This window comes from Erinaceus europaeus, chromosome 17 (genome assembly GCF_950295315.1).
Source record: "Erinaceus europaeus chromosome 17, mEriEur2.1, whole genome shotgun sequence".
Classification (NCBI taxonomy): domain Eukaryota; kingdom Metazoa; phylum Chordata; class Mammalia; order Eulipotyphla; family Erinaceidae; genus Erinaceus; species Erinaceus europaeus.
The window spans coordinates 34632060-34655406 of record NC_080178.1 but is presented as its reverse complement, the minus strand read 5'-3'; the positions used below and the strand labels follow the sequence as shown (position 1 = coordinate 34655406).

At 38.0% G+C, this 23347-nt stretch overlaps 1 protein-coding gene across 4 annotated transcripts in view; it reads left to right on the top strand.

The window, feature by feature from the left end:
• METTL15 (methyltransferase 15, mitochondrial 12S rRNA N4-cytidine) overlaps positions 1 to 23347 on the top strand; it is a 177717-nt gene that overhangs the window by 153113 nt on the left and 1257 nt on the right. The window lies entirely within an intron of this gene.

Sequence of the window (23347 nt, the reverse complement as noted above, 5' to 3'; positions counted from 1 at the left end):
TATAGGTAGTACAGATTGTTACTAAGCAAGGTTTTCACTTAGTTTAATATGAAATCCCTTGTGAGTCAGAGGAAAATTGACTATTCACAGATATACTTTCCAACTTCTGCTGCCATGCGTGGAGGGGGTTCTCAATCATTACTTCTGATGGTGCTAAATAGAAAACATTCCCAGAGTTCATGAAAAATACAACAAAACTAAATGAATACTCAGGCTTTAGGTAGTATGTAGGTGGTATGCTGAAATCTCAGTCAACTAAGTTTTTCACCAGGACTTTATCGATGTTGGGAATTCCTGCTACATTTGAGACTGATGAAAGTCTGGCATCATCACAGAAAACTACATATACCCACAAAACCTTATAATGATATCTGTGGATTCATTAATTTTCATTTTCAGACTACTGTTTGTGATACATCTTGAATTTTTTCTGTCATCAGAAGAATATCACCTTTGTTCCCCAACATTAACATCACTTTACTGAGGAAATGTTGATTTACAGGAGTGTTTTTGTTTTGTTTTGTTTGCTTCCCTCAAGATAAGTATCAGTTTATTTTATTCTCCACCAATCATTTGGTTCCATCAGAGGAACTTGGGTCCCAGCTTCTCATCCCCTTTCTTAGTTCCCAAATTTTCTGTACATTGAGCATTTTACCCTCTTTTAAATGATCTCACTCACAGATGGGATATAGAAAGAACATCACTGGTTTATGGATTTTCTTTTTTGCCACTTAACTATGTACCACCTCTAAGAGCCGGAAATATAAAGGAATATAGCAGGGAGGGGTCGGTGGTGGCACATCAGGTTAAGCTCAAGGACTGCACAGGTATCCCAGTTCGAGCCCTGGCCCACCACCTACACAGGGTTGCAAATGGTGAAGCAGATCTGCAGGCATCTCCCTGTCTCCCCCTCCCTTCTTAATTTATCTCTGTCCTACCCAATAAAAATGAAAAATGACCACTAGGAGCAGTGGATTTGTAGTGCCAGCACCTAGGTGCAGTGATAAGCCTGGAAGGGGTTGAGGGAGAAATATAGGAAAAAGCTCTAGGCCTTCTACAGCCTAGTAGAGGTTAATAGTCAAATATTACAGAGTGAAAACAGTTTAATAAAATATGTATTAAAAGGTTACTGCAGGTCAGAGAGATAGGTTAATGATTTTGTGAATGACTTTCTTGCCTGAGAATGAGATCCCAGTCAGGTTCAATCCTTAGCACTACAATAAGTCCAAAATGAGCTGATAAAACTTTCTGGAGAAGATGCAACTTAGTGTTAAAGATACTCATCTTTATATGTAAACTAGCAATGAGAAGAGTAGTGTTGAAGGGTGGCACACCTTACAGTACACATGAAAGCATGCACAAGGACATGGATTCAGGCCCCCAGTCCCCCACCTGCAAGAGAAAAACTTAACTAAGGGTAAAACAGTGCTTCTCTTCTCTCCCTGTCTACCAATCCCAAACCCCCTCAGTTTCTTTTTCTATAAAATAAAGAAACTCACTAGAAGCAGTGGATCTTTCCTGCAAGTACCATGCCCCAGCATAGTTCTGGTAGCAATAAAACTTTAAAAAGAAATAGAAGCATATTCTAAACCAAAAATAAGAGTGTTACTCAGCATTACTAAACTTGTCTATTTACAAGAAATGGATAATAACAAATGTATGGGAAGTTTTTCAGTTTTTTTTTTCAACATTCCTCAAGAAATACTAAGGAAAGAATAGAAGAAATTGAATTTAATCTCCCAAGATTTTGACCATCTGAGCCCTTTATTTTTTATTATATGCAAGCTTGACCTGTCATTTTACTTAGATGGAGGAGATTAAATACTCATTTTTAGAACACAAAAACAACTGTAAAGGACTCCCTTCCTAATAAGGACTCAGGGAAAGCCCAGTATGTGTTTACTGTATTGGATGAGTCTAAATTCCCAATCGAAACATGTATTCAGTACCTGCCCAGAAGTCATCTAATAATGGCAGCAGTAACAACTATAAAGCTGATAAAAAAGAGAGACAAATGCACACATTAATATCCAGAGCTGACAATACTTTATTTTCAATAGAAGAAAAGGACAAAAGCCAAAGGTATTCATTACCCTTCCCAGACTAAAAGACCCAGGGCACTTGCTGCCTTTACCAGATGCGCAGTTTTTCAGCTGACAATACACCTCTTCCCAAGGGAAATGTGGAGAGAAAGCCAAACTCTTGCAACTTGATGCAAAGTGATTTGGGTTCCATTACAACATCTCTCAGTAAAAGGCTAGATTCCACACTGGTTTTTGCCCAGAAAATGAGATTGTTATATAAAACATCAGACATGGAATAAGAGCTTTTGAAAATCACTCTGAACCATGTGATTTCCTTAAATTCTAATCAGGAAATAGAGTTGAGGTTGCTTGTTGAATCTGCCATTTAAAAAACGGTTGCTTAATTTTGAGCATGTTTAAAGGAAAGAAAACTCAAGAGCGTACTGGACACTAAAAAAATGTAAAATTTTGTATCTGTGAAATAAGGGGTTTCTTTCTTTTTTTTTAATCTCCTTTTTACTATTATTATTTCACCAGAGCACTTCTTAGCTCTGGCTTATGATGGTGCAGGGGATTGAACCTGGGACCTTGTAGCCTCAGGCATGATTATCTGTTTGCATAATCATTATGCTGCCCTTCCTCCTCCTCTTCCTCCTCTCTCTCTTCCTTCTTCTTTTCCTCCTCTTCCTTCTCCTCCTTTTCCTTCTCTTCCTCCTCCTCCTTTTCCTTCTTCCTCTGTGCTGCTTTGGGCTTCCTGGAGTACTTTTCTCAGTCAGAAAATTTGCTTTTTATGAGAAATTAGGCCCATTCTATTGCAGGGAAAAAAAAAAAAAGAGGGTAGACTTCATTGTCTCTTTCTAATCCCTGTAATCTTTGGAAGAGATATTTAACCTGACAGTTTTTTTGATTTTTTAAATTAACACAAGTATATCTACTCATATATAGAAATTTAATGACAAAATTAAAAGATTTTAATGGGATGTAGTAAATAAAATCAATTCTCAATATTTTCCCAAATGTATTGTGTAAAAAATCAGTATATGGGATGGACAATTGCTATTAAGATAATATTTCCGTATTAAAAATTAGAAGATGTTAAAGCAAGTTAATTATCTTCAGGATGTTACCATTACAATGGATACATTATAGATAAAAAAAAAGAGAGAGAGAGAGAGTTTAATATGCTGCATTTCACAAGGTCATTCCCAGGGATAATATTTAGGGAAATGCTGTGTTTTATAGGAATTTTCCTTCTGTTTCCAATATAGTATGCAAAATCCTTTAATGTTCTCTTCAAAATACGTATATATATCATTCTCTTCATTTATTTTCTTATTTTTTGGCTTTCAGTTGGTGCTAGTGTTTAATGCATGCAAAGTATGTGATCTACCACTGAATGACATCTCTGCATAGGCTTGAATTTTTTGAAGGCAAGGGCTATGTCTTCACAAATATCTTAATCCTATGTTTAGTATAGTGTACTGAATAAATATTGACTAAATTCCTAATGTAATTACTGATCTTTAACAAATGTTACTGATGCTAGTTTCAGTCCAAACAATTTCTAGTAACTTAAGGTTCATTTAGCTATTAGATAAACTAAATAAACTGGATTTTTTAAAAAATCTGAAAACAGTAAGGTTTGAAATTATATGCATACATACATATACATGTATTTTTTCTACTTTTACTATGCCTAAGAGATAACTAGTGTGAAAGAGTTCTTCATAAAGAGAAGAGCAAATATGTAAGGAAAAATATTATATGTTTAAAGTTTCAGAATGCAAGTTGTATACATATGTTATAGAAAACTAGATATTGTATGGAAAATAAAATAAACATAGTGCAAACTGGCTGAAAGACTGGGTCAGTGAAATTAGAGTTGTATCATACTTGGCATCAGTTATTAACTAGGCATGATCAAAGTAAAAACAAAGTTTTGGTATTAATTTAATGATGGTTTGCAAAATTATAAGATTTCAGGATGTAGTTTCACACTGGACCCAACACTGAATTTCTTTGCCCCTAACCCCATTTTGACTATCTTTTTCACCAAGTCTAAGGCATTTTGGTTACTTTTTTTTTCTAAGTTCATATGCTTTAATTATCTATTCCACATATGAGCAAACCCATCCAGTAGTTCTCTTTCACTCTTTATTTCACTGAGTATAATAAAGGCAACACTAGAAAATCTGAAAGTTTTATGTGATTGCTCATTCCTCTATCATTCTAAAACTTAACATTTAAAGACCTAAATACTATTTCGTAAACTTGTAAGTATGCCTTTAATTTTTTATATAAGGATATTTTATACCTTCATTTTGGATGCTGAAATCTTTTATTCTGATTCCTCAATCCATTAAGGACTACATGCTTTTTGGGATTTCAACAACCATCTATCCTACCTACTCACTCCTACTAATCTAGAATGAAAATAGAGTTAGTTTGGCAGAACCTCCAAATTAACATATCAGATCCCCTCTTCACCTGCTCCATTCTACCGCTGAGAATAGTAAATAATAAATGTGAGAATTTTTTTTTTCTCCAGGGTTATTGCTGGGCTCGGTGCCTGCACCATGAATCCACCGCTCCTGGAGGCCATTTTTCCCCCTTTTCGTTGCCCTAGTTGTTGCAGCCTCGTTGCCGTTATTATTGACATTGTTGACGTTGCTTTGTTGTTGGATAGGACAGAGAGAAATGGAGAGAGGAGGGGAAGACAGAGAGAGAGGGGGAGAGAAAGATAGACACCTGCAGACCTGCTTCACTGCCTGTGAAGAGACTCCCCTGCAGGTGGGGAGCCGGGGGCTCGAACCGGGATCCTTACTCCGGTCCCTGCGCTTTGCGCCACGTGCGCTTAACCCACTGCGCCACCGCCCGACCCCCCGAGAATGATATTTCTAAAGTCACTTCTTAATGCCAAGTATGTATTAGGTACATCTGGATATTTTATTTATTTGGTCTTCAAAATAATCCTACAAAAACTATTTTTATCTTATCTCTAGAAGAAAAACATATTTGAAAGTTGTGTTATTGCACCACAGCAAATAACCATAAAGTGGAAAAGATGATCATTGAATCTAGTTTTCTACTTTCTGAAGTTCAGCACCATTTCTGTTATACCATGCTGCCTTAATATAAATATTATTTTCTGATTTTTTTCATAGTAGTAATTAAAATGTATATGTATAAATAAAATACTTAACAAATATCCTGCCCATGACTTAGGTGAAGATAACTTTTGACCAGTTTCACATGTAATAAGGACATGTAAAATATTCTGTTCTATGAATTGATTGTTTTGATGTTTATAATAATACACATTTTATCCCAGTCAGTTTAGGAATTTTCTGCAATGCACATCACAATTTTAAACTGGAGTAAAAGTGCTAGAGAATATTCTCACAAAAATTGAAAAAGCAGCCGGGCAGTGGTGCAAGGTTGAATTTGAGGGCATATGTTATAATGTGCATGGACCCAGGTTCAAGCCCTTGGTCCCCACCTGCAGGGGGAAAGCTTCATGACCAGTGAAGCAGCCTCTCCCTCCCCCCCCTCTCCCTCTTTCACCTTCCCTCTCCATTTCTCTGTCTCTATCCTATAAATAATAAATATAAAATGTTAAAAATAAACACATATTATTAAGAAAAAGTTACCATTTAAACAAAAAGAAAGATAGATAATGGTAGAAGAAAGGCAATGATAATTATCTGATATTGGTAGAAAAATACATAAATATTTTGGTGGGACAAAATGAGAATCTAGAAACAAATCTACTTATATATAAAAATACAGTGCATGATTGAAGTTATACTTCAAATTAGTAGAAAAGAAGGGAGTATTTAGTAAGTGGGACATTTGATTATGTGGTTCAAAAAAGTTAGATTCCTTCCTCATATCATGCTAAAACCAAATTTTTTTAATTAAATCCTTTAATGTAAGAAATATAACAGAACTAGGGAGATAGTGCAGCTGTAAATGCATTGAACCTTTGAACTAGGGAGATAGTGCAGTTGTAAATGCATTGAACTTGCAAGTGACAGGTTCCAAATTTAATCTCCTGCACGACTACTAGTGAGATCTGAGTTGTGTCCGGTCCAAAATGAAAAAGAAACTAAAAACATACCAACTATAGGATTGATTATATCTATAATTCTGAAGTGGGAAAAACCTTCCTAAACTTGAAGAAGTCTTTATAAATGTTTTTAACATTTATGTAGCAGAAAACTCTTCAAAGTGAAAGGCAATTACAACTCAGACAAAATATTTGCAATTATATGAGACATAAAGGTTGTTATCCTTACTATATAAAAAATAACTCTTCCAAATCATTAATAAAAAAAGCAGCAGTGCATTAGGAACATGGACAGAGAATTTATTCAAGTAATTCATAGCTGAAATAAAATAGCTACTAGATTTGAAATATACTCAATTCAACTAATTGCAAATTGATGATTTGGTGGAAGATGAAATGTACAGGCACCTATCCCAGGGAGTGTGAAAATGTACCCTCATGACAATCTTGTAAGTCTGCTTTGCCTCCATAAAGTCATACTAAGTTGGAAGGGGGAAGAAATACAAATTAAAACAATTATAATCTATAATTTGCATACTATCAGACTAGTCATGGTTAGGTAAAATGTTAGGTTCTAGCTCTAAGGCTAGGGAGATGTACTCTTTTTTAATATTATTTTTCTCTTTTTAACTTTTTTTTATTGGGTGTTAGTGGTTTACACTCAACAGTAACATATATCGTTTGGGAGGCCAGGTGGTAGGCACAGCAGGTTAAGCGCATATGGCACAAAGTGCAAGAACTGGCTTAAGGATCCTGGTTTGAGCCCCTGAGTCCCCCCCTGCAGTGGGGTTGAGTCACAAGTGGTGAATCAGGTCTGCAGGTGTCTTTCTTTCCTCTTTGCTGCCTTCCCCTCCTCTCCAATTTCTCTCTCTCCTAACCAACAACAACAGTAATGACAACAATAACAATAAATACCACAAGATCAACAAAATGTGGAAAAATATGGCCTCCAGAAGCAGTGGATTCGTAGTGCAGGCACTGAGCCCCAGCGATAACCCTGGAGGGAAAGGAAGGAAGGCAGGCAGGCAGGCAGGCAGGAAGGAGAGGGAGGGAGAGAGAGAGAAAGAGAGAGAGAGAGAGAGAGAAGAGGGAGGAAGGAAGGGAAGAAGGAAGGAAGATGGAGAAGAAAATATATAGTACTTTGTGCATATACAACATTTTCCAGTTTTCCACATAACAGTGCAACCCCCACTAGGTCCTCCTCTTGCTATCATGTTCCAGGACCAGAACCCTCTCCCCACCACCAGAGTTGTTTACTTTGGTGCAGCACACCAACTCCAGTCCAAGTTCTGCTCAGTGTTTTACCTTCTGATCTTGTTTTTCAGCTTCTATTAGTGAGATCATCCCATATTCGTCTTTCTGTTTCTGACTTACCTCATTTAACATTTCTTCAAGCTCCATCCAAGATGAAGTGAAGGTGCAGTCATCATTTAGCTGAGTAGTATTCATCATTGTGTTTATAGACCACAGCTTACACACTCATCTGTTGTTGGACACCTGGGATGCTTCCAGGTTTTGACTATTACAAATTGTGCTGCCAAGAACATATGTGTACACAGATCTTTTTGGATGGGTGTGTTGGTTTCCTTAAGCTATATCCCCAGGAGAGGAATTACAGGGCCATAGGGTAGATCCACTTCTAGTCTTCTGAGAGTTGTCCAGACTGCTCTCCACAGAGGTTGGACCAATTTACATTCTTACCAGCAGTGCAGGAGTGTTCCTTGGCCTCATAACCTCTCCAGCATTTGCTGCTGCTACTTTTTCTGACATATGACATTCTCACAGGAATGAAGTGGTATCTCGTTTTTATTTGCATTTCTCTGACTTGGAGCATTATTTCATATGTTTGCTGACCTTTTGTATCTCTTCTGTGGTGAATATTCTATTCATATCCTCTCCCCATTTTTGAATGGAGTTATTTGTTTTCTTGTTGAGTTTGACAATCTCTTTATATATTTTGGTTATTAGCCTCTTGTCCAATGTATGACATGTAAAGATCTTCTCCCAATCTGTGGGAGGTCTCTTTGTTTGGGTGGTGGTTTCTTTTACTGTGCATAAGCTTTTCAATTTGATGTCCCATTTTTTATTTTTGATCTAGTTTTCTTTGTAATTAGATTCATTTCATTGAAGATGCCTTTAAAATTGAGACATAAGAGTTTTGCCAATATTTTTCTCTAAGTATTTGATAGTTTCTTGTGTAACACCCAAGGGATGTTGAAATTTCTATTACTGTGTTGCTGTTATTATATTGCTGTAGCTCTTTCAGTAGATGTTTGATGTATTTAAATAGCCTTTCATTGGCTGTATAGATGTTAATAATTGTTAAGACTCTTGATTGATTGATCCTCTGAGAATTAAGTAATGTCCATCCCTATCTTTTTTTATTTTATTTATTTTAATATCTATCAAGTCAGATATGAGAATAGATTTTCCTGTCCTTTTTGGTGGTCCACTGATTTGTATAATAATTTTCCATCCTTTCACTTTGAGTCTGTTTTTGTCTTGTTAAGTTAAGTGGGATTCCTGCAGACAACATATGGTTGGATTGTGTTTTCTGATCCATCATCCTACACTGTGCCTTTTAATAGGTGAATTCAGGCCATTGACATTTATTGATATTATATAGAATGAAGATATTTTAGTGTCATTATTCTAAAATTTTAGAGTGTTCTCATATATGGCATGTTTATTGTGATATTAAGGCTGTTTATAGGAGACCTTTCAGAACTTCTTTCAAGGTAGGCTTGGTGATAGTTTATTCCTTCAACTGTTGCTTGTCTGAGAAGGTTTTTATGCCTCCATCTACTCTGAATGTCATTCTAGCAGGATAAAGTAGTCTTGGTTGAAAGCCTTTCTCATTAAGCACTCAGAAATATGCTGCTAATCTTATAGGTTTTCCTCTATAGGTGACTCTGTTTTTCTCTTGCAGCATTCAAGATCCTTTCTTTATCCTTATTCTTTTTCATTCTAAATATGATGTGTCTTGGTTTGTTTGAGTTTGGGTTATTTTTGTTTGGGACTCTCTGAGATTCTTGAACCTTTATGTCTTTTATCTTTATCTTCTACTTTGGGGAGCTTTTATCTGAACTTTTGTCCTGGTTCATTTCTCCAGTGTTTCTTCTTGGTTTGACCATTGTAGGGTGTGTTATGAGGCCCATATCTCAGTGTTTTTCAGTCCACTAATCACACTTGCCTGTATTGACTTGTGTCTAAGTAAGGTACTTAACAGAGTTCACAGTTGTGAAAATTAACAGTTGTTTCAATGTTATCTCAATCCCTGAGGTGAAGCACTGTGGTTGTTAAATCTTATGTTCTTTGTCTCTTCTGTAGGCTACAAGAGCCTGTGGGCTTTTTAACTATGAGAGATTTTTAGCTTAATTACTCACTCCTAACCAAGAGATAAAACAGGGTGGGGAGAGATAGCACAGAGGTTCAGCAAAGAAATTCCCACTCCCCAAAAGTCCAAAGCCCCCAGGCGGGACAGAGCCAAGCTGAGCAGCACTCCTTGGCCCTGTGAGTTTCTAAAAAAAATCCTGTTTGTACTCCAAGGGTTCTGAGGCAATTCAACATGTCTCAGAATTCATCAGAAGAACAATGTGGAAAGGCTCCCACTATACAGCCCCACGTGCAGACCACTGGGAGTGTATGTCTTCTCCTGAGTTACCTGATCAGGTCTCTGCCCGCATGTCAGCACAGGGACTCCCTGATGCTGCTTCAGCCTCCTAGGGACAGTAGCCATGAAGACTCACAGTTGCATTTGGTGAGCCTTAGGGAATCCTCTCCTCCTTTCAGCAGTCTATTTGTTGATAAAACTCAGACGGGTGGGCGATAGGGCAGTAGGTTAAGCGTATGTGGCAAAAAGCACAAGGACTGGCATGAGGATCCCGGTTCAAGCCCCCGGCTCCCCACCTACAGGGAGTTGCTTCACAGGCGGTGAAGCAAGTCTGCAGGCATCTGTCTTTCTTTTGCCCTCTCTGTCTTCCCCTCCTCTCTCCATTTCTCTCGGTCCTGTCCAACAACGACATCAATAACAACAACAATAAAAAATAACCACAACAAGGATAAAAAAATAACAAGGGAAACAAAAAAAGGGGGGGAAATAGCTTCCAGGAGCAGTGGATTCGTGGTGCAAGCACTGATCCCCAGCAATAACCCTGGAGGCCAAAAAAAAAAACAACTCAGACTGGAGGTGGTGTCTCAACTGGCAAACTCCCAGACTGTTACCAGTTGCTTCTGAGTAGATACAGACTTTTAGCACTAGGAATCTCTCCTTAGGCCCCTCTCTGTCCCTGAGCCACACGTGTTTGCACTCACTCATAACTTGGTGGGTTTCCAAAGTAATCCTAGTCTTGCTTTGTTGCATTCTCAGGTGATCTTCTTTGCTATTCCTAGTTGACTGCAGAGAGGAGAGCATACACAGCTGCTACTGATGGACTCTCAATATACTTCTCCATATATTCTTGATGGAACTAAAGTGGTATGCATAATCATTCAGAGAGTAAAGCTGGAAGTTATTGATCACAACTTAAATGAACATAAATAGCCTTTGATCCAGCAACTCTAATCCTACATATAAACTACCATAAATTCTCTTGCAATTACAAATATTTCCTGATTACTTTTAGTTACTTTTCCTGATTTTTTTCATTTCATATTATTTCTGTTGTGCATATTTAGAATGTGTGATTCACATTGTACTGTAGCATTTTTATCACAAAATAGGAAACATGCTAAATGTTCTGTCTGTGTTAACACTATGAATACCTGCAAAGTAGAAATGGCCTTTATCTTAACTATTGTATTCTCAGTTAGCAGATACTGTGCTTAACACTAAAAACATGTTAGATGAACAAATAAAATGAATTGTAATGTATCTATACAATTGAAATTATTTTTTTAAATATTTATTTATTCCCTTTTGTTGCCGTTGGTTTTTTATTGTTGTAGTTATCATTGTTGTTGTTGATATCGTCATTGTTGGATAGGACAGAGAGAAATAAAGAGATATGGGGAAGACAGAGAGAGGTAGACAAATATAGAACCCTGCAGACTTGCTTCACCACTTGTGAAGTGACCCGCCTGCAGGTGGTGAGCCTGAAATTATATTTAATAAGACAAGCAAATAGTTCAAGTTACAAATCATTCACACATACACATGCATGTGCTTCTATATCCAGAGTTTATACATAGGTCTATCAAAAATTACTATGTGTTTTGATTGCCTTTGGGGTGAATGTTAGGAAGCAATAACACTGGTATTTTACTTCGTTTTCTTCACTTGCTTTTAGCTTTTGGTTTTACTTTTTTTTTATTTAAGAAAAGATTAATTAACAAAACCATAGGGTAGGAGGGGTACAACTCCACACGATTCCCACCACCCAATCTCCATAGACCACCCCCTCCCCAGATAGCTTTCCCATTCTCTATCTCTCTGGGAGCATGGACCCAGGGTCATTGAGGGTTGCAGAAGGTAGAAGGTCTGGCTTCTGTAATTGCTTCCCCGCTGAACGTGGGCATTGACTGGTCGGTCCATACTCCCAGTCTGCCTCTCTCTTTCCCTAGTAGGGTGTGTCTCTGGGGAAGCTGAGCTCCAGGACACATTGGTGGGGTCTTCAATCCAGGGAAGCCTGGCCAGCATCCTGGTGGCATCTGGAACCTGGTGATTGAAAAGAGAGTTAACATACGAAGCCAAACAAATTGTTGAGCAATCATGGACCCAAAGCTTGGAATAGTGGAGAGGAAGTGTTAGGGAGGTACTCACTGCAAACTCTAGTGTACTTCTACTTTCAGGTATATATTTTGCAGTAGTTTATGGATATGTGTGAACATATGCTCTCTCTCACAGAAACTGGTATATATCTAGGTTATGGAACTTTGTTAGAAAGTGAACCACCTGAGATGAAATTAGAGTGTACTATAAAAGGAAAGGTCTCACCCAAGTAATGAAGCTGAAGGGTTGTCATTCCACTCGTGAAGTCTCTGGACACAGTCTGAGGTGAAGCATGTTGAGATGGCAATCGTTGAGTTGGTTAGGTTGTGATCGGCGGATGCAATATTATTTTATATGGATTGGGAGAGGCATACGAGAAAGTGGGCCCTATCCAAGGGTTCCAGGACTGGGGGAAGTAGGGGCTCTATAGTGGAGATGTGAGGTTCCTGCTGTCTTAGGGTTCAAAAAGACAATCGATAGTTAATGTTATCATCACATTATTTGGTAATTGGGTTAACTTTGAAAAGTCCTTTTGTTAGGGTTTGCTATACAGTATCCAGTATCTTGTATATAGCTGTGTTATTGGATGCTTCTAATCTACTTGGTCTAGGCTTTCGAGAGAGTCTGCATATCAAATACACAGCCTATATATTAAAAAGATTCAGTTTGTGTTTTGAAAAACTTTGAGACATACAATTGATTTTCCCACTCTCATATTAATTAACTACTAATTTATATGTCTGCATTTTGCTAGGAGTATACATAAACACCATTCCCACCACGAAAAGACTGTGATCCATCCCTCCCACCCACTCTCACCCCCCACTGGCCCAGGAAGCTAGCTGCATGTCTACCCCTCACCACAGGGTTTTTACTTTGGTGCCCTACTTACAATTTGATAAGGTGCTGCTTTTAGTTTCCCTTTCAGATCTTCTTACTCAACTTCTGTCGATGAGTGGAATCATCCCATACTCATCTTTATCTTCCTGACCCATTGATTCTTAAGAAGTATGTTGTTGAGTTTTCCAAATTCTGTGACTCTTAATAATTTTCTGTTTGTTGTTAAATGTTAGTTTTACTCCACTGTGGTCTGAGAAGATACTTGGGATGACTTCAATGCTCTTGAATTTATTGATGCTGTCTTTGTGGCCTAACATGTGGTCTATCCTTGAATATGTGTTATGTGGATTTGAAAAGAATGTGTATTCTATTTTTTTAGGGTGACGGACTCTGAAAATGTCCAAGAGGTCTAGTCTGTCAATCTCTTCATTTAATTCTCTTGTATCTTTGTTGATTCTCTGCTTTGCTGATCTGTCTAAGTGAGAGAGTGGGGTATTAAAGTCTCCCACTATTATTGTGTTACTATTGATGTATTTTTGTAGTTCTTTCAGTAGTGCTTGATGTATTTAGATGGTCCCTCATTGGGTGCATAGATGTTAATAATTGTTAAGTCTTCTTGGCTGATTGATCCTCTAATAATTATGTACTGTCCTTGCCTATCTTTTATTACTTTATTTAATTTAAAATCTATCGTGTCTGAGTTGAGAATGGCTGTTCCTGCCCTTTTTTGTGGTCCATTAGCCTGTATGATAGTTTTCAATCCTTTCACTTTAAGTCTGTGTTTATCTTGTTGTGACAGATGGGATTCTTGCAAGCAGCATATTGTTGGGTTATGTTTTCTGATCCATCCCCCTACCCTGTGCCTTTTGATGGGTGAGTTTAAGCCATTGACGTTTATTGATATTATGTATTTAATGTATTGTATTGCCATTGTTCAAAAAAAATTTTGTTCTGATATATTGCCAGGATTATAGTGATGTTCTTGTTTATAAGAGGTCTTTTAGAACCTCTTTCAGGGCCGGCTTGGTGATGGTTGCCTCCTTTAACTGTTGTTTATCTAAGAAGGTTTTGATCCCTCCGTCTAGTTTGAATGAAAGTCTAGCAGGATATATTATCCTTGGTTGAAACCCTTTTTCATTCAGGGCTCGATAGATATCTTGCCACTCCTTTCTGGCTTTTAGAGTTTGAGTGGAGAAGTCTGCAGATAATCTTTTGGGTTTTCCCTTGTATGTGACTTTTTGTTTCTCTCTTGCAGCCTTTAGGATCCTTTCTTTATCCTTACTTCTTCTCATTGTGACTATGATGTGTCTTGGTGTCTTCAGGTCTGGGTTGATTCTGTTTGGTACTCTCTGTGCCTCTTGAATCTTGATATCCTTTCTGTTATTCATGTCTGGGAAGGTTTCTTCTATTATTTCCTCTAGAATGTTTGCTTCCCCTTCCTCTCTTCCTCTGGCAGGCCTATTATACAAATGTTACTTCTTTTGAGATCATCCCATATGTCTCTGTTGTTGTTTTCAGTATCTCTCAATCTCTTTTTAAGCTCTTTCACCTCTTTCTTTGTTTTCTCTAACTCATCCTCTATCTGACTAATTCTGTTTTCTGCTTCTGTTAGTCTGCTTTCCCTTGCCTCAGCTTCTTTCTTCATTGCAGCTATTTCAGCTTTCAGTTCTCTAATTGCCTCAAGATAATGAGTATTTTCCTTGGGGGTCTCAACTGTTGTTTCCCTAATACTGCCATTCCTTTCCTCCAATGTTGTTTTCATTTCTGTGATTAATAAGTTTATTATTGCTTGCATACTTTTCTTATCTATGGTTACTTCTGGCTGATTTGTAGTTTCTTCTGGGCTCTTGTCTTCATTCATTGGAGTAGTAGTTTTATTTGTTTTTGATCTACCCATTTTTTTGATTTATGTGTTTCTTTTTTTTTATGCTCTGTTGTTCCTCAGTTGTTGTGTCTTAAGTACAAGTAACACTGTACTAAATACTTTTATGACAATTGCACTCACCAACCTCAGGAATTACAGTAGCAACTGAAGCAAGTATTGAAGTAGTTTAATCATTACCAGTTAGCCCAACAATTTTTCAGTCCGTGAAAAAATAGTAACCAAATCCCAGTGAAGAAAGAGAAAAGAAAGAAAGGATAGCAAGAATAGACAGTTATGCAAATCTACTATCCACTGTATATTCTAGGGGTAACAAGAGGGGAAAGGGAACTAGAGCAGAGATATACACATAGAGAGTCCACTCTGAGTCAGATTTCTTCCCCAAAATAATTCACAAATTCAGAAAGGCAAAGAAGAAGGAAGAAGTGTATGACAAGATTAAAAAAAGAGAGAGAGAGAGAGAGAGACAAGAGAGAGAAAAGGGAAAAGATAAGAAAAAGAGCTGTAATTAAAGAGCAGTGAAAGGAAATTCCCAAATGTGTATCAGTGAATTCAAAAAAGCACACTGTTTGTTGGTGTGGGGGCTGGGGGCCGTGACTTTGGAAGCTGTAGGATTAAGGAAGAAGGGATGATAAGAATGAGAAAAAGAAAGAAAAAGAGAGAGAGAGAGAGAGAGAAAAAGAAAAAGATAAGAAAAAGAACAGTCATAAAAGGGCAGTGAAAGTAAAGGGTTTTTTTTTAATGTATTTATTTTTAATTATTTAATTAGCTATGCAGGGTGAGGTGGGGGGGTTGGCTACTTAGAAAGAAAAAGGCCAGAGGTTTCAGAAGGGTATAGGCTTAGAATTAATGATACTCCCTGGTGGGACAGGAATTTGGTAAAGAAAAGGACTAGTTATGGGGCGGGTGGGGGGGGGGCTGGGAAGGAGGTATGCTTGAAAATTAAAAGGAAGAAAAAATTTTTTTCCCTTTTTTTTTTTCCCCTTTTTTCCCTACTCTAATTCTTAACCCAAATTAAGTTATAGTCACCTCCTTGGTGTCACTGCTAGGACCCCTTATTGGCTGGCCTGATAAAGGCAGAAAATCCTACCATTTCTAGGAGATGTGCTCAGAGCTCAGCCACTAGCAGCTTCTCAGTTCGCCATCTTCTTGGAAACCCCCCCCCCGAAGCTTTTTTAAAGGATTTCTCAAAGATGAAAACTAGCTTCAAGTCCTTTTGATCCAATGAGAGCTGTACTCAAGGATGTCCTCAGATCCGCCCTCAGGGTTGCGGTAGTCTCTGGAGACTCCCAAGAGAAAGCCCCCGAGCTACACTGCTCCCTCCCAGTCCTCTGCCGGCTGCCCAGCAGCGCTCTGCAACCGGCGGAGGAGCTGCCTTCTTGGGCCGAGGACAGTGCCCTGCACACCCGCCTTGCCTGCCGCAGCCTGGAAAATCTGGAGCAGCCCGCCTGCTAGTCCGCGCCACCTCTACTCTAATTCTTAACCCAAATTAAGTTATAGTCACCTCCTTGGTGTCACCGCTAGGACCCCTTATTGACTGGCCTACTAAAGGCAGAAAATCCTACTGTTTCCAGAAGATGTGATCAGAGCTCAAGCCACTAGCAGCTTCTCAGTCCGCCATCTTCCGGGAACCCCCTACTTTTTTTTTAACAGTGACTATATTTATGACTTTAAATTACAAATGCCATCATTCAGTTCACCAGTTCTTCTTCTTGTTAAAAAGTATTGACAGCAGTAAATCAACAAAGTCTTTATTTTCACTAGATATGTACTCTACTTTGGGAAGTTGGTAAACAAATTTGTCCCTGATGTGGTAGTATGAAGCAAAATGAAGCAGCCTTTAGTGGCAAGGTGCTCTTTTTCATTATTTAGGCTATAATTTTATGATGTTTGAAAAAGACATCTGAATAAAATAAGTCATCCAGTTTTGTGAAGATATATATTCTAGATGCAGGTGGGCAGTGGGGGCTCGATCTTGGGTCTTTGTGCATAGTAATGTGTGCACTCAACTGGGTGCGCTACTGCCAAACCCCCTAAAGTTAATTATTTGTAGGTGCTTAACTGTATGTACAAATAATTGTATTATTAAGTACATTCCTAGCCATAGATATATGCTAGTACAAAATAGAGATATTGAGACAGTGACATCCAACCAATGAATGAAATTATAGTAATCACCTGGATTTGTAGCCTTTCATTTTTTAATAGATTTCACTCACTATTACTGTAGTAAGTTTCCATCTTGGCTGCAAATCAAAATTTTCTGTGGCATTTGTTGAAAGTGGTGATTCCTACATAATAAACTCCTGAAGCTGATTCAGATGATCTGGACTAGAGCCAGGGTTTTTTTTTTTTTTTTTTTTCTAAGTACTATAGGTGACTGATACAGTTGGGGCTAGCAATCACAGGTTTCTCTGTTAAGGTGGTGGGAATTGTGCGAAATTGTACCCCTCTTATCCTATATTTTTGTCAATGTTTCCTTTTTATAAATAAAAAAATTAAAAAAAAAAAAAGAGTAAAGATGAAATAGTCCCTTTCCAAGACGATCAGAGTTAGTTGACCAAGGCAGAGAAGTAAACAAGTCATTACAGTAGAGTGTTAAGTTCAACTCTAGGGGTAAGCACACCTCATCCTGTTTAGAACTAATATACACTGACTTTGTGTTAACTAAACTTGAGTCCATTGATGGACTATATGGTGTGAAAAGGGTTTCTTTTTTTATTCTCCTAGTGACACAAATTTGCCTGTTGCTTCCTCTTTAATGGTTTTCACCAGAAAAGTAATTTTTGCTACCTCAAAGGCACTGCACATTTACTGATTGCTGTTGAAACTTCCTGATTTAAAGTAATTGCTGAATCCAGCCTAGTAGGATTATTTTTTCATTTACTGTACAATTACCAATTTTTTTCAATTTTAATTTCCATTAAGAAAAGCTATTTTGTTATTTTGTTTTCATTTTATACAATCTTTATTCCTCAACCTTTCTTCCTATAAATCATAAAGATGCCAGTATGGAAATGCAATATATCTAAAAGAAAGAAGAATTTTGATTACCAGTGCTGCACTAAAAAGTCCACAGGATGATTGCCCATTGTACTGCCTGTTCTAGTAAGTATAGATGTTACTTGAGGAGGTTATTAGGCCCACACCTACAAATCTAGGAAACCTATTGGACATAATCCAGATCTGAATTTCCTAAACAATAGAAATACCCTGAAGAGTTATCCTGTCCTGCTTTTTTCTCCTCCCCCTCCATCCCCCCTTCCTCCTTCTCTTTCTCCATCTCCTTCCATGGTGATGATGGGAATTGAACCTGGGACCTTTGGTGTCTCAGCCATGAAAATATTTTGCATAACCATTGTGCTTTCTCTCCCCAGCTCAGCATCATCTATTCTTTAGCTACTACCTTTGTTCTTTTACTGCAGAGCCAGGGACTCTGTTGCTTGGGTTGGAAGGGTGTTAGAGGACCTTGTTAACCCCCTGCCCTGAACAATGGATGAAGCCTTAAGCTGGTGGTAGGAATGGAGATAAGTGTCTTGTAAATCACTTTCCTCAAAATAATTTAGAAATTAAAAAGTGCAAGAAATTTACAATACTATTCATGTACTTTACAACATGCATATCAAAAAGAATAAGGATAAACAAAAGTGGATTTTAAAGTAAATCACTAAATATAGGTTTCTTTATTTACTCCTGGCATGAAAGTGAAGGAGACCCAAGCAGTCCAGCTCCACTCTGGGATTCCAGACATACAAGCCCTATAATCTACCTCCTGACTCCACAGCTGAAAAGATGGTAATTTTGATGAAGCTCCCTTCAGCTATATTGCGGTCATTGTTGTTACTTATAGTTTTAGTGTCATATTTATAACAATACTTTGCTAAATTTAGTGTCATAGAGATTTATCTCTGGATTGGGGTGGTAGCTCAATGTGACAGCACAGGATTTAGAAAAACTCAGATCCCAGACACCCCAGGTTTAATCCTTGATGCTTTACATATACTAGAGTTGAACAGTGCTCTCTCATTCTCCAACTCTCATAAAAAAATAAGTTAATCTATAGAAAATGTATCCCTGTGTTTCCTCCCAAGATTTTTGTAGTTTTAGACTTTAAATTTAGGTCTGTGATTCTAGTTATCTCACTACATGTGCTCAAAAGACTATTATTTCTTATAAAGTACTTTGTACACTCTTGGAGTATTTATATATATTTTTTTCATCTAACTAGAACAGTGCTCAGATGTGGCTTATGATGTTCCAGGGGACTGAAACTGGGACCTAGGAGCCTTGTACATGAAAGTCTTTTGCATAACCACTATGCTATCAATATATCCACCATCCTTTGAGTGAATTAAATAAAATTTTACTTAATATAAATATCATTATGTGGATTCACTGTATGCCATTTTGCTTTCTGTCCTCTTTTTCTTTTTTTATTTATTTAAGAAAGGAGACATTAACAAAACCATAGGATAGGAAGGGTATAACTCCACACAATTCCCACCACCTGATTTCCGTATCCCACCCCACCCCCCAGCTTTCCCATTCTCTAGCCCTCTGGGAGTATGGACCCAAGGTCATTGTGGGTTACAGAAGGTGGAAGGTCTGGCTTCTGTAATTGCTTCCCTGCTGAACACGGGTGTTGACTGGTCGATCCATACTCCCAGTCTGTCTCTCTCTTTCCCTAGTAGGGTGGGGCTCTGGGGAAGCAGAGCTCTGGGACACACTGGTGGGGTTGTCTGTCCAGGGAAGTCTGGTCAGCATCATGCTGGCATCCGGAACCTGGTGGCTGAAAAGAGAGTTAACATACAAAGCCCAACTAATTGTTGAACAATCATGGACCTAAAGGCTGGAATAGTGGAATAGTGCAGATGAAGTGTTGGGGGGGGGGGTTACTCTCTGCAGACTCTTGTGTACTTCTGCTTTCAGGTATATATTTTTCCCTGGTTTATGGATACATGTGAACATATGCTTATCTCAGGGGATCTGGTCTATATCTAGGTTTGGGGACTTTATTGGGGAGTGGACCACCTGGAATGGAATTAAAGAATACTATGAAAGAAAAGGTCTTACCCGAGTGATGAAGCTGAAGGGTTGTCATTCCACACCTGAAGTCTCTGGACACAGTCTGAAGTGAAACATGCTGGGGTGGCACTTGTTGCGTTGATTAGGTTGCGATCGGTGGATGCAATGTTATTTGATGTGAATTTAGAGAAGGAATGCAGGAAAGTGGGCCCCACCCTAAGGTTCCAGGACTGGGGAAAATATAGACTCTGTAGTGGAGATGTGAGGTTCCTGCTGTCTTAGGGTTCAAGAAGACAATGGATAATTATTGTTATCATCACATTATTTGGTAGTTGGATTAAATTTGAAAAGTCCCTTTGTTAGGGTTTGTTGTATAATACCCAGCATCTTGTATATAGCTGTGCTGGTTGCTTCTGTTCTCCCTGGTCTAGGCTTTTGAGAGAGTCAACATATCAAAGACTCAGCCTATGTATTAAAAAGACTCAGTCTGTGTTTTAAAAAATTCTAGACATATGATCAATTTTCCCCTCTCATATTAATTAAATAGTGGTTTATACATCTACACTTTAATAGGAGTGTACATAAACACCATTTCCACCACCAAAAGACTGTGTCCCATCCCACCACCCCACCACCGCCCTGGGAAGCCGAATGTCCACCCTCCCCTCACCACAGATCCTGTTTTGTTTCCCTTTCTGTTCTGCTCGTTGGTAATGGCAATCGTTGCGTTGGTTAGGTTGTGATCGGCGGATGCAATATTATTTTATATGGATTGGGAGAGGCATACGAGAAAGTGGGTCCTATCCAAGGGTTCCAGGACTGGGGGAAGTAGAGGCTCTATAGTGGAGATGTGAGGTTCCTGCTGTCTTAGGGTTCAAAAAGACAATGGATAGTTAATGTTATCATCACATTATTTGGTAATTGGGTTAACTTTGAAAATTCCTTTTGTTAGGGTTTGCTGTACAGTACCCAGTATCTTGTATATAGCTGTGCTATTGGTTGCTTCTGATCTACTTGGTCTAGGCTTTCGAGAGAGTCTGCATATCAAATACACAGCCTATATATTAAAAAGACTCAGTCTGTGTTTTAAAAAACTTCCAGACATACAATTAATTTTCCCCCTCTTATATTAATTAACTAGTGATTTATATGACTACATAGGAGTGTACATAGACACCATTCCCACCACCAAAAGACTGTGACCCATCCCTCCCACCCACTCCCACCCCCCACTGGCCCAGGAAGCTAGCTGCATGTCTACCCCTCACCACAGGGTTTTTACTTTGGTGCCCTACTTACAATTTGATCAGGTCCTGCTTTTAGTTTCCCTTTCAGATCTTCTTATTCAACTTCTGTTGATGAGTGGGATCATCCCATACTCATCTTTATCTTTCTGACTTAGCTCTCTTAACATAATTCTTTCTAGCTCTGTCCAAGATGGGTCAGAGAAGGTGGGTTCACTGTTCTTGATAGTTGTATAGTATTCCATTGTATATATATATACCACAGCTTTTTCAGCCACTCATCTGTTGTTGGGCACCTGGGTTGCTTCCAGGTTTTAGCTATTATGAATTGTGCTGCTATGAACATAGGAGTACACATGTCTTTTTGGTTGGGCATTATGGAATCCTTGGGGTATGTCCCTAGGAGAGGAATTACTGGGTCATATGTAAGGTCTATGTCTAGCCTTGTGAGAGTTCTCCAGACTGCTCTTCAGAGAGGCTGGACTAATTTACATTCCCTCCAGCAGTGCAGAAGGGTTCCTCTGTCTCCACAGCCTCTCCAACATTTGTTGCTGCTGTCCTTTTTGATGTATGCCATTCTAACAGGAGTGAGGTGGTATCTTAGTGTTGTCTTAATTTGCATTTCTCTGACAATCAGTGACCTGGAGCAGTTTTTCATATGTTTGTTAGCCTTTTGGATCTCCTCTGAAGTGAATGTCTTGTTCATATCCTCTGCCCATTTTTGGATGGAGTCATTTGCTTTTTTGGTGCTAAGTTTGCTGAGCTCTTTATATATTTTGGTGATTAGTTTCTTGTCTGATGTATGGCATGTGAAGATCTTCTCCCATTCTGTGAGGGGTCTGTTTGTTTTTTGATAGTATTTTTGGCTGTGCAGAAGCTTTTCAATTTGATGTAGTCCCATTGTTTTTTTTTCTGCTTTAGTCTTCCTTGCAATTGGCTTTGTTTCATCAAAGATGTCCTTGAGGTTTAGGTGGGAAAGTGTTCCACCGATGTTTTCCTCTAGGTATTTGATAGTTTCCGGTCTAACATCCAGGTTCTTGATCTATTTGGAGTTGATTTTTGTTTCTATTTAGATAAGTTGTTTCAGTTTCACTCTTCTGCATGTTACAGCCCAGTTTTCTCAGCACCATTTATTCAAGAAAGCCTCCTTCTTCCATTTAATACTTAGGCCCCCTTATCAAAGATTAGATGTCCATAGGTGTGGGGGTTCTGTCCTCTTTCTGACTCACTTGTCTTACTGCTCTTCTACCTTCTTTTGCATTATATAATATTGTTTGGGCTATCTTACTTCTCTGTTATATTGTTATCTTTCTTTTTTATTAGTGATTTTATAGCGGTTTATAGAATTGTAAGATAATTTTAATATTTATTTACAAAACTGTAAGATAATAGCGGTATAATTCCATAAGGTTCCCATCACCAGAATTCTGTGTCCCCATCCCCTCCACTGGAAACAATAGTAGTTTTCCCAAGGTCACAAATGCAGACTAATTCTATAACTATCTATCTATATCTCTGTATTTTTATATTTTTTTTTCCAGTTATCATGCCTTCACCCACTTCCTTCCTAAGTCACCCCTACACCAATTACAACTTCCAGGTGTCTTTTTTTTTTTTTCCTTTTTTCTCTTCTTTCTGAGATAAGAGAAACAGTGCCTAGTGTTCTTCAGATTCCCTTCCCTGTCATTGCTGTTATTATTATGAAAGAAATGCTTCTATAACAAACACTTCTGATCCTGGTGGAATTGGGGGTACAGAGCCCTCTGCATTACTTCCCCTGTAATTTACCCTTCTGGGAGTAGGGACCAGAACTCTCTTTGGGGTATAGATGGTAGGACTTCTGGCTTCTGTAATTACTTCTCCACTGGGCATTAATGTTTTAGCTTTATTTCTTTACATTAAATTTTACTGATCAACACTCAACTTTAACTTCTAGTAAAATGTAGAAATCTTGTAACAACCACTGTCATCTTTTATTCTTTTATGTCATATATGTCACATATCTATATTTATCCATCTCCTATCTATATTTTAAGCCCAAGAATATTGTATTATAACCTTGGTTAAGGTGGTCTTGTCTTTTAAAGAAATTAAGAATTGATATAGGTAGATGTTTTTAACTATATATACAGACATATAAACATACCTTCTTGTATATCAATTCCACTTTAAAGGGGTCCTTTCTACTGTTGTTTCTTTACTGCTTTCATGAAGTGAATCCAGTTGTGATGTTTGTATTAGGTACATAGGTACATAGTCATCTACTATTTGTATTTCTTTCCACTCTTATATATCCAGGTTATCACTTGGTATCATTTTACTTTGGCTTAAAGAATTTCTTTTAGCATTTCTTTAATGCAAAACATTTAGTGATTACTTTTTTCTCATTTTTAAATTTATTTTAAAATGAGGTTTAGCCTTTAATTTTGAAGAACAGTTTTAGAATAGTCTTCTTTGAAGACAGATTTTGGTCTCAGCAATTTGAATGTAATTGCAGTATATAACAACCTGCTTTGTACTACAGAGAAATGAACTGTTAGCTATATTTTGCAC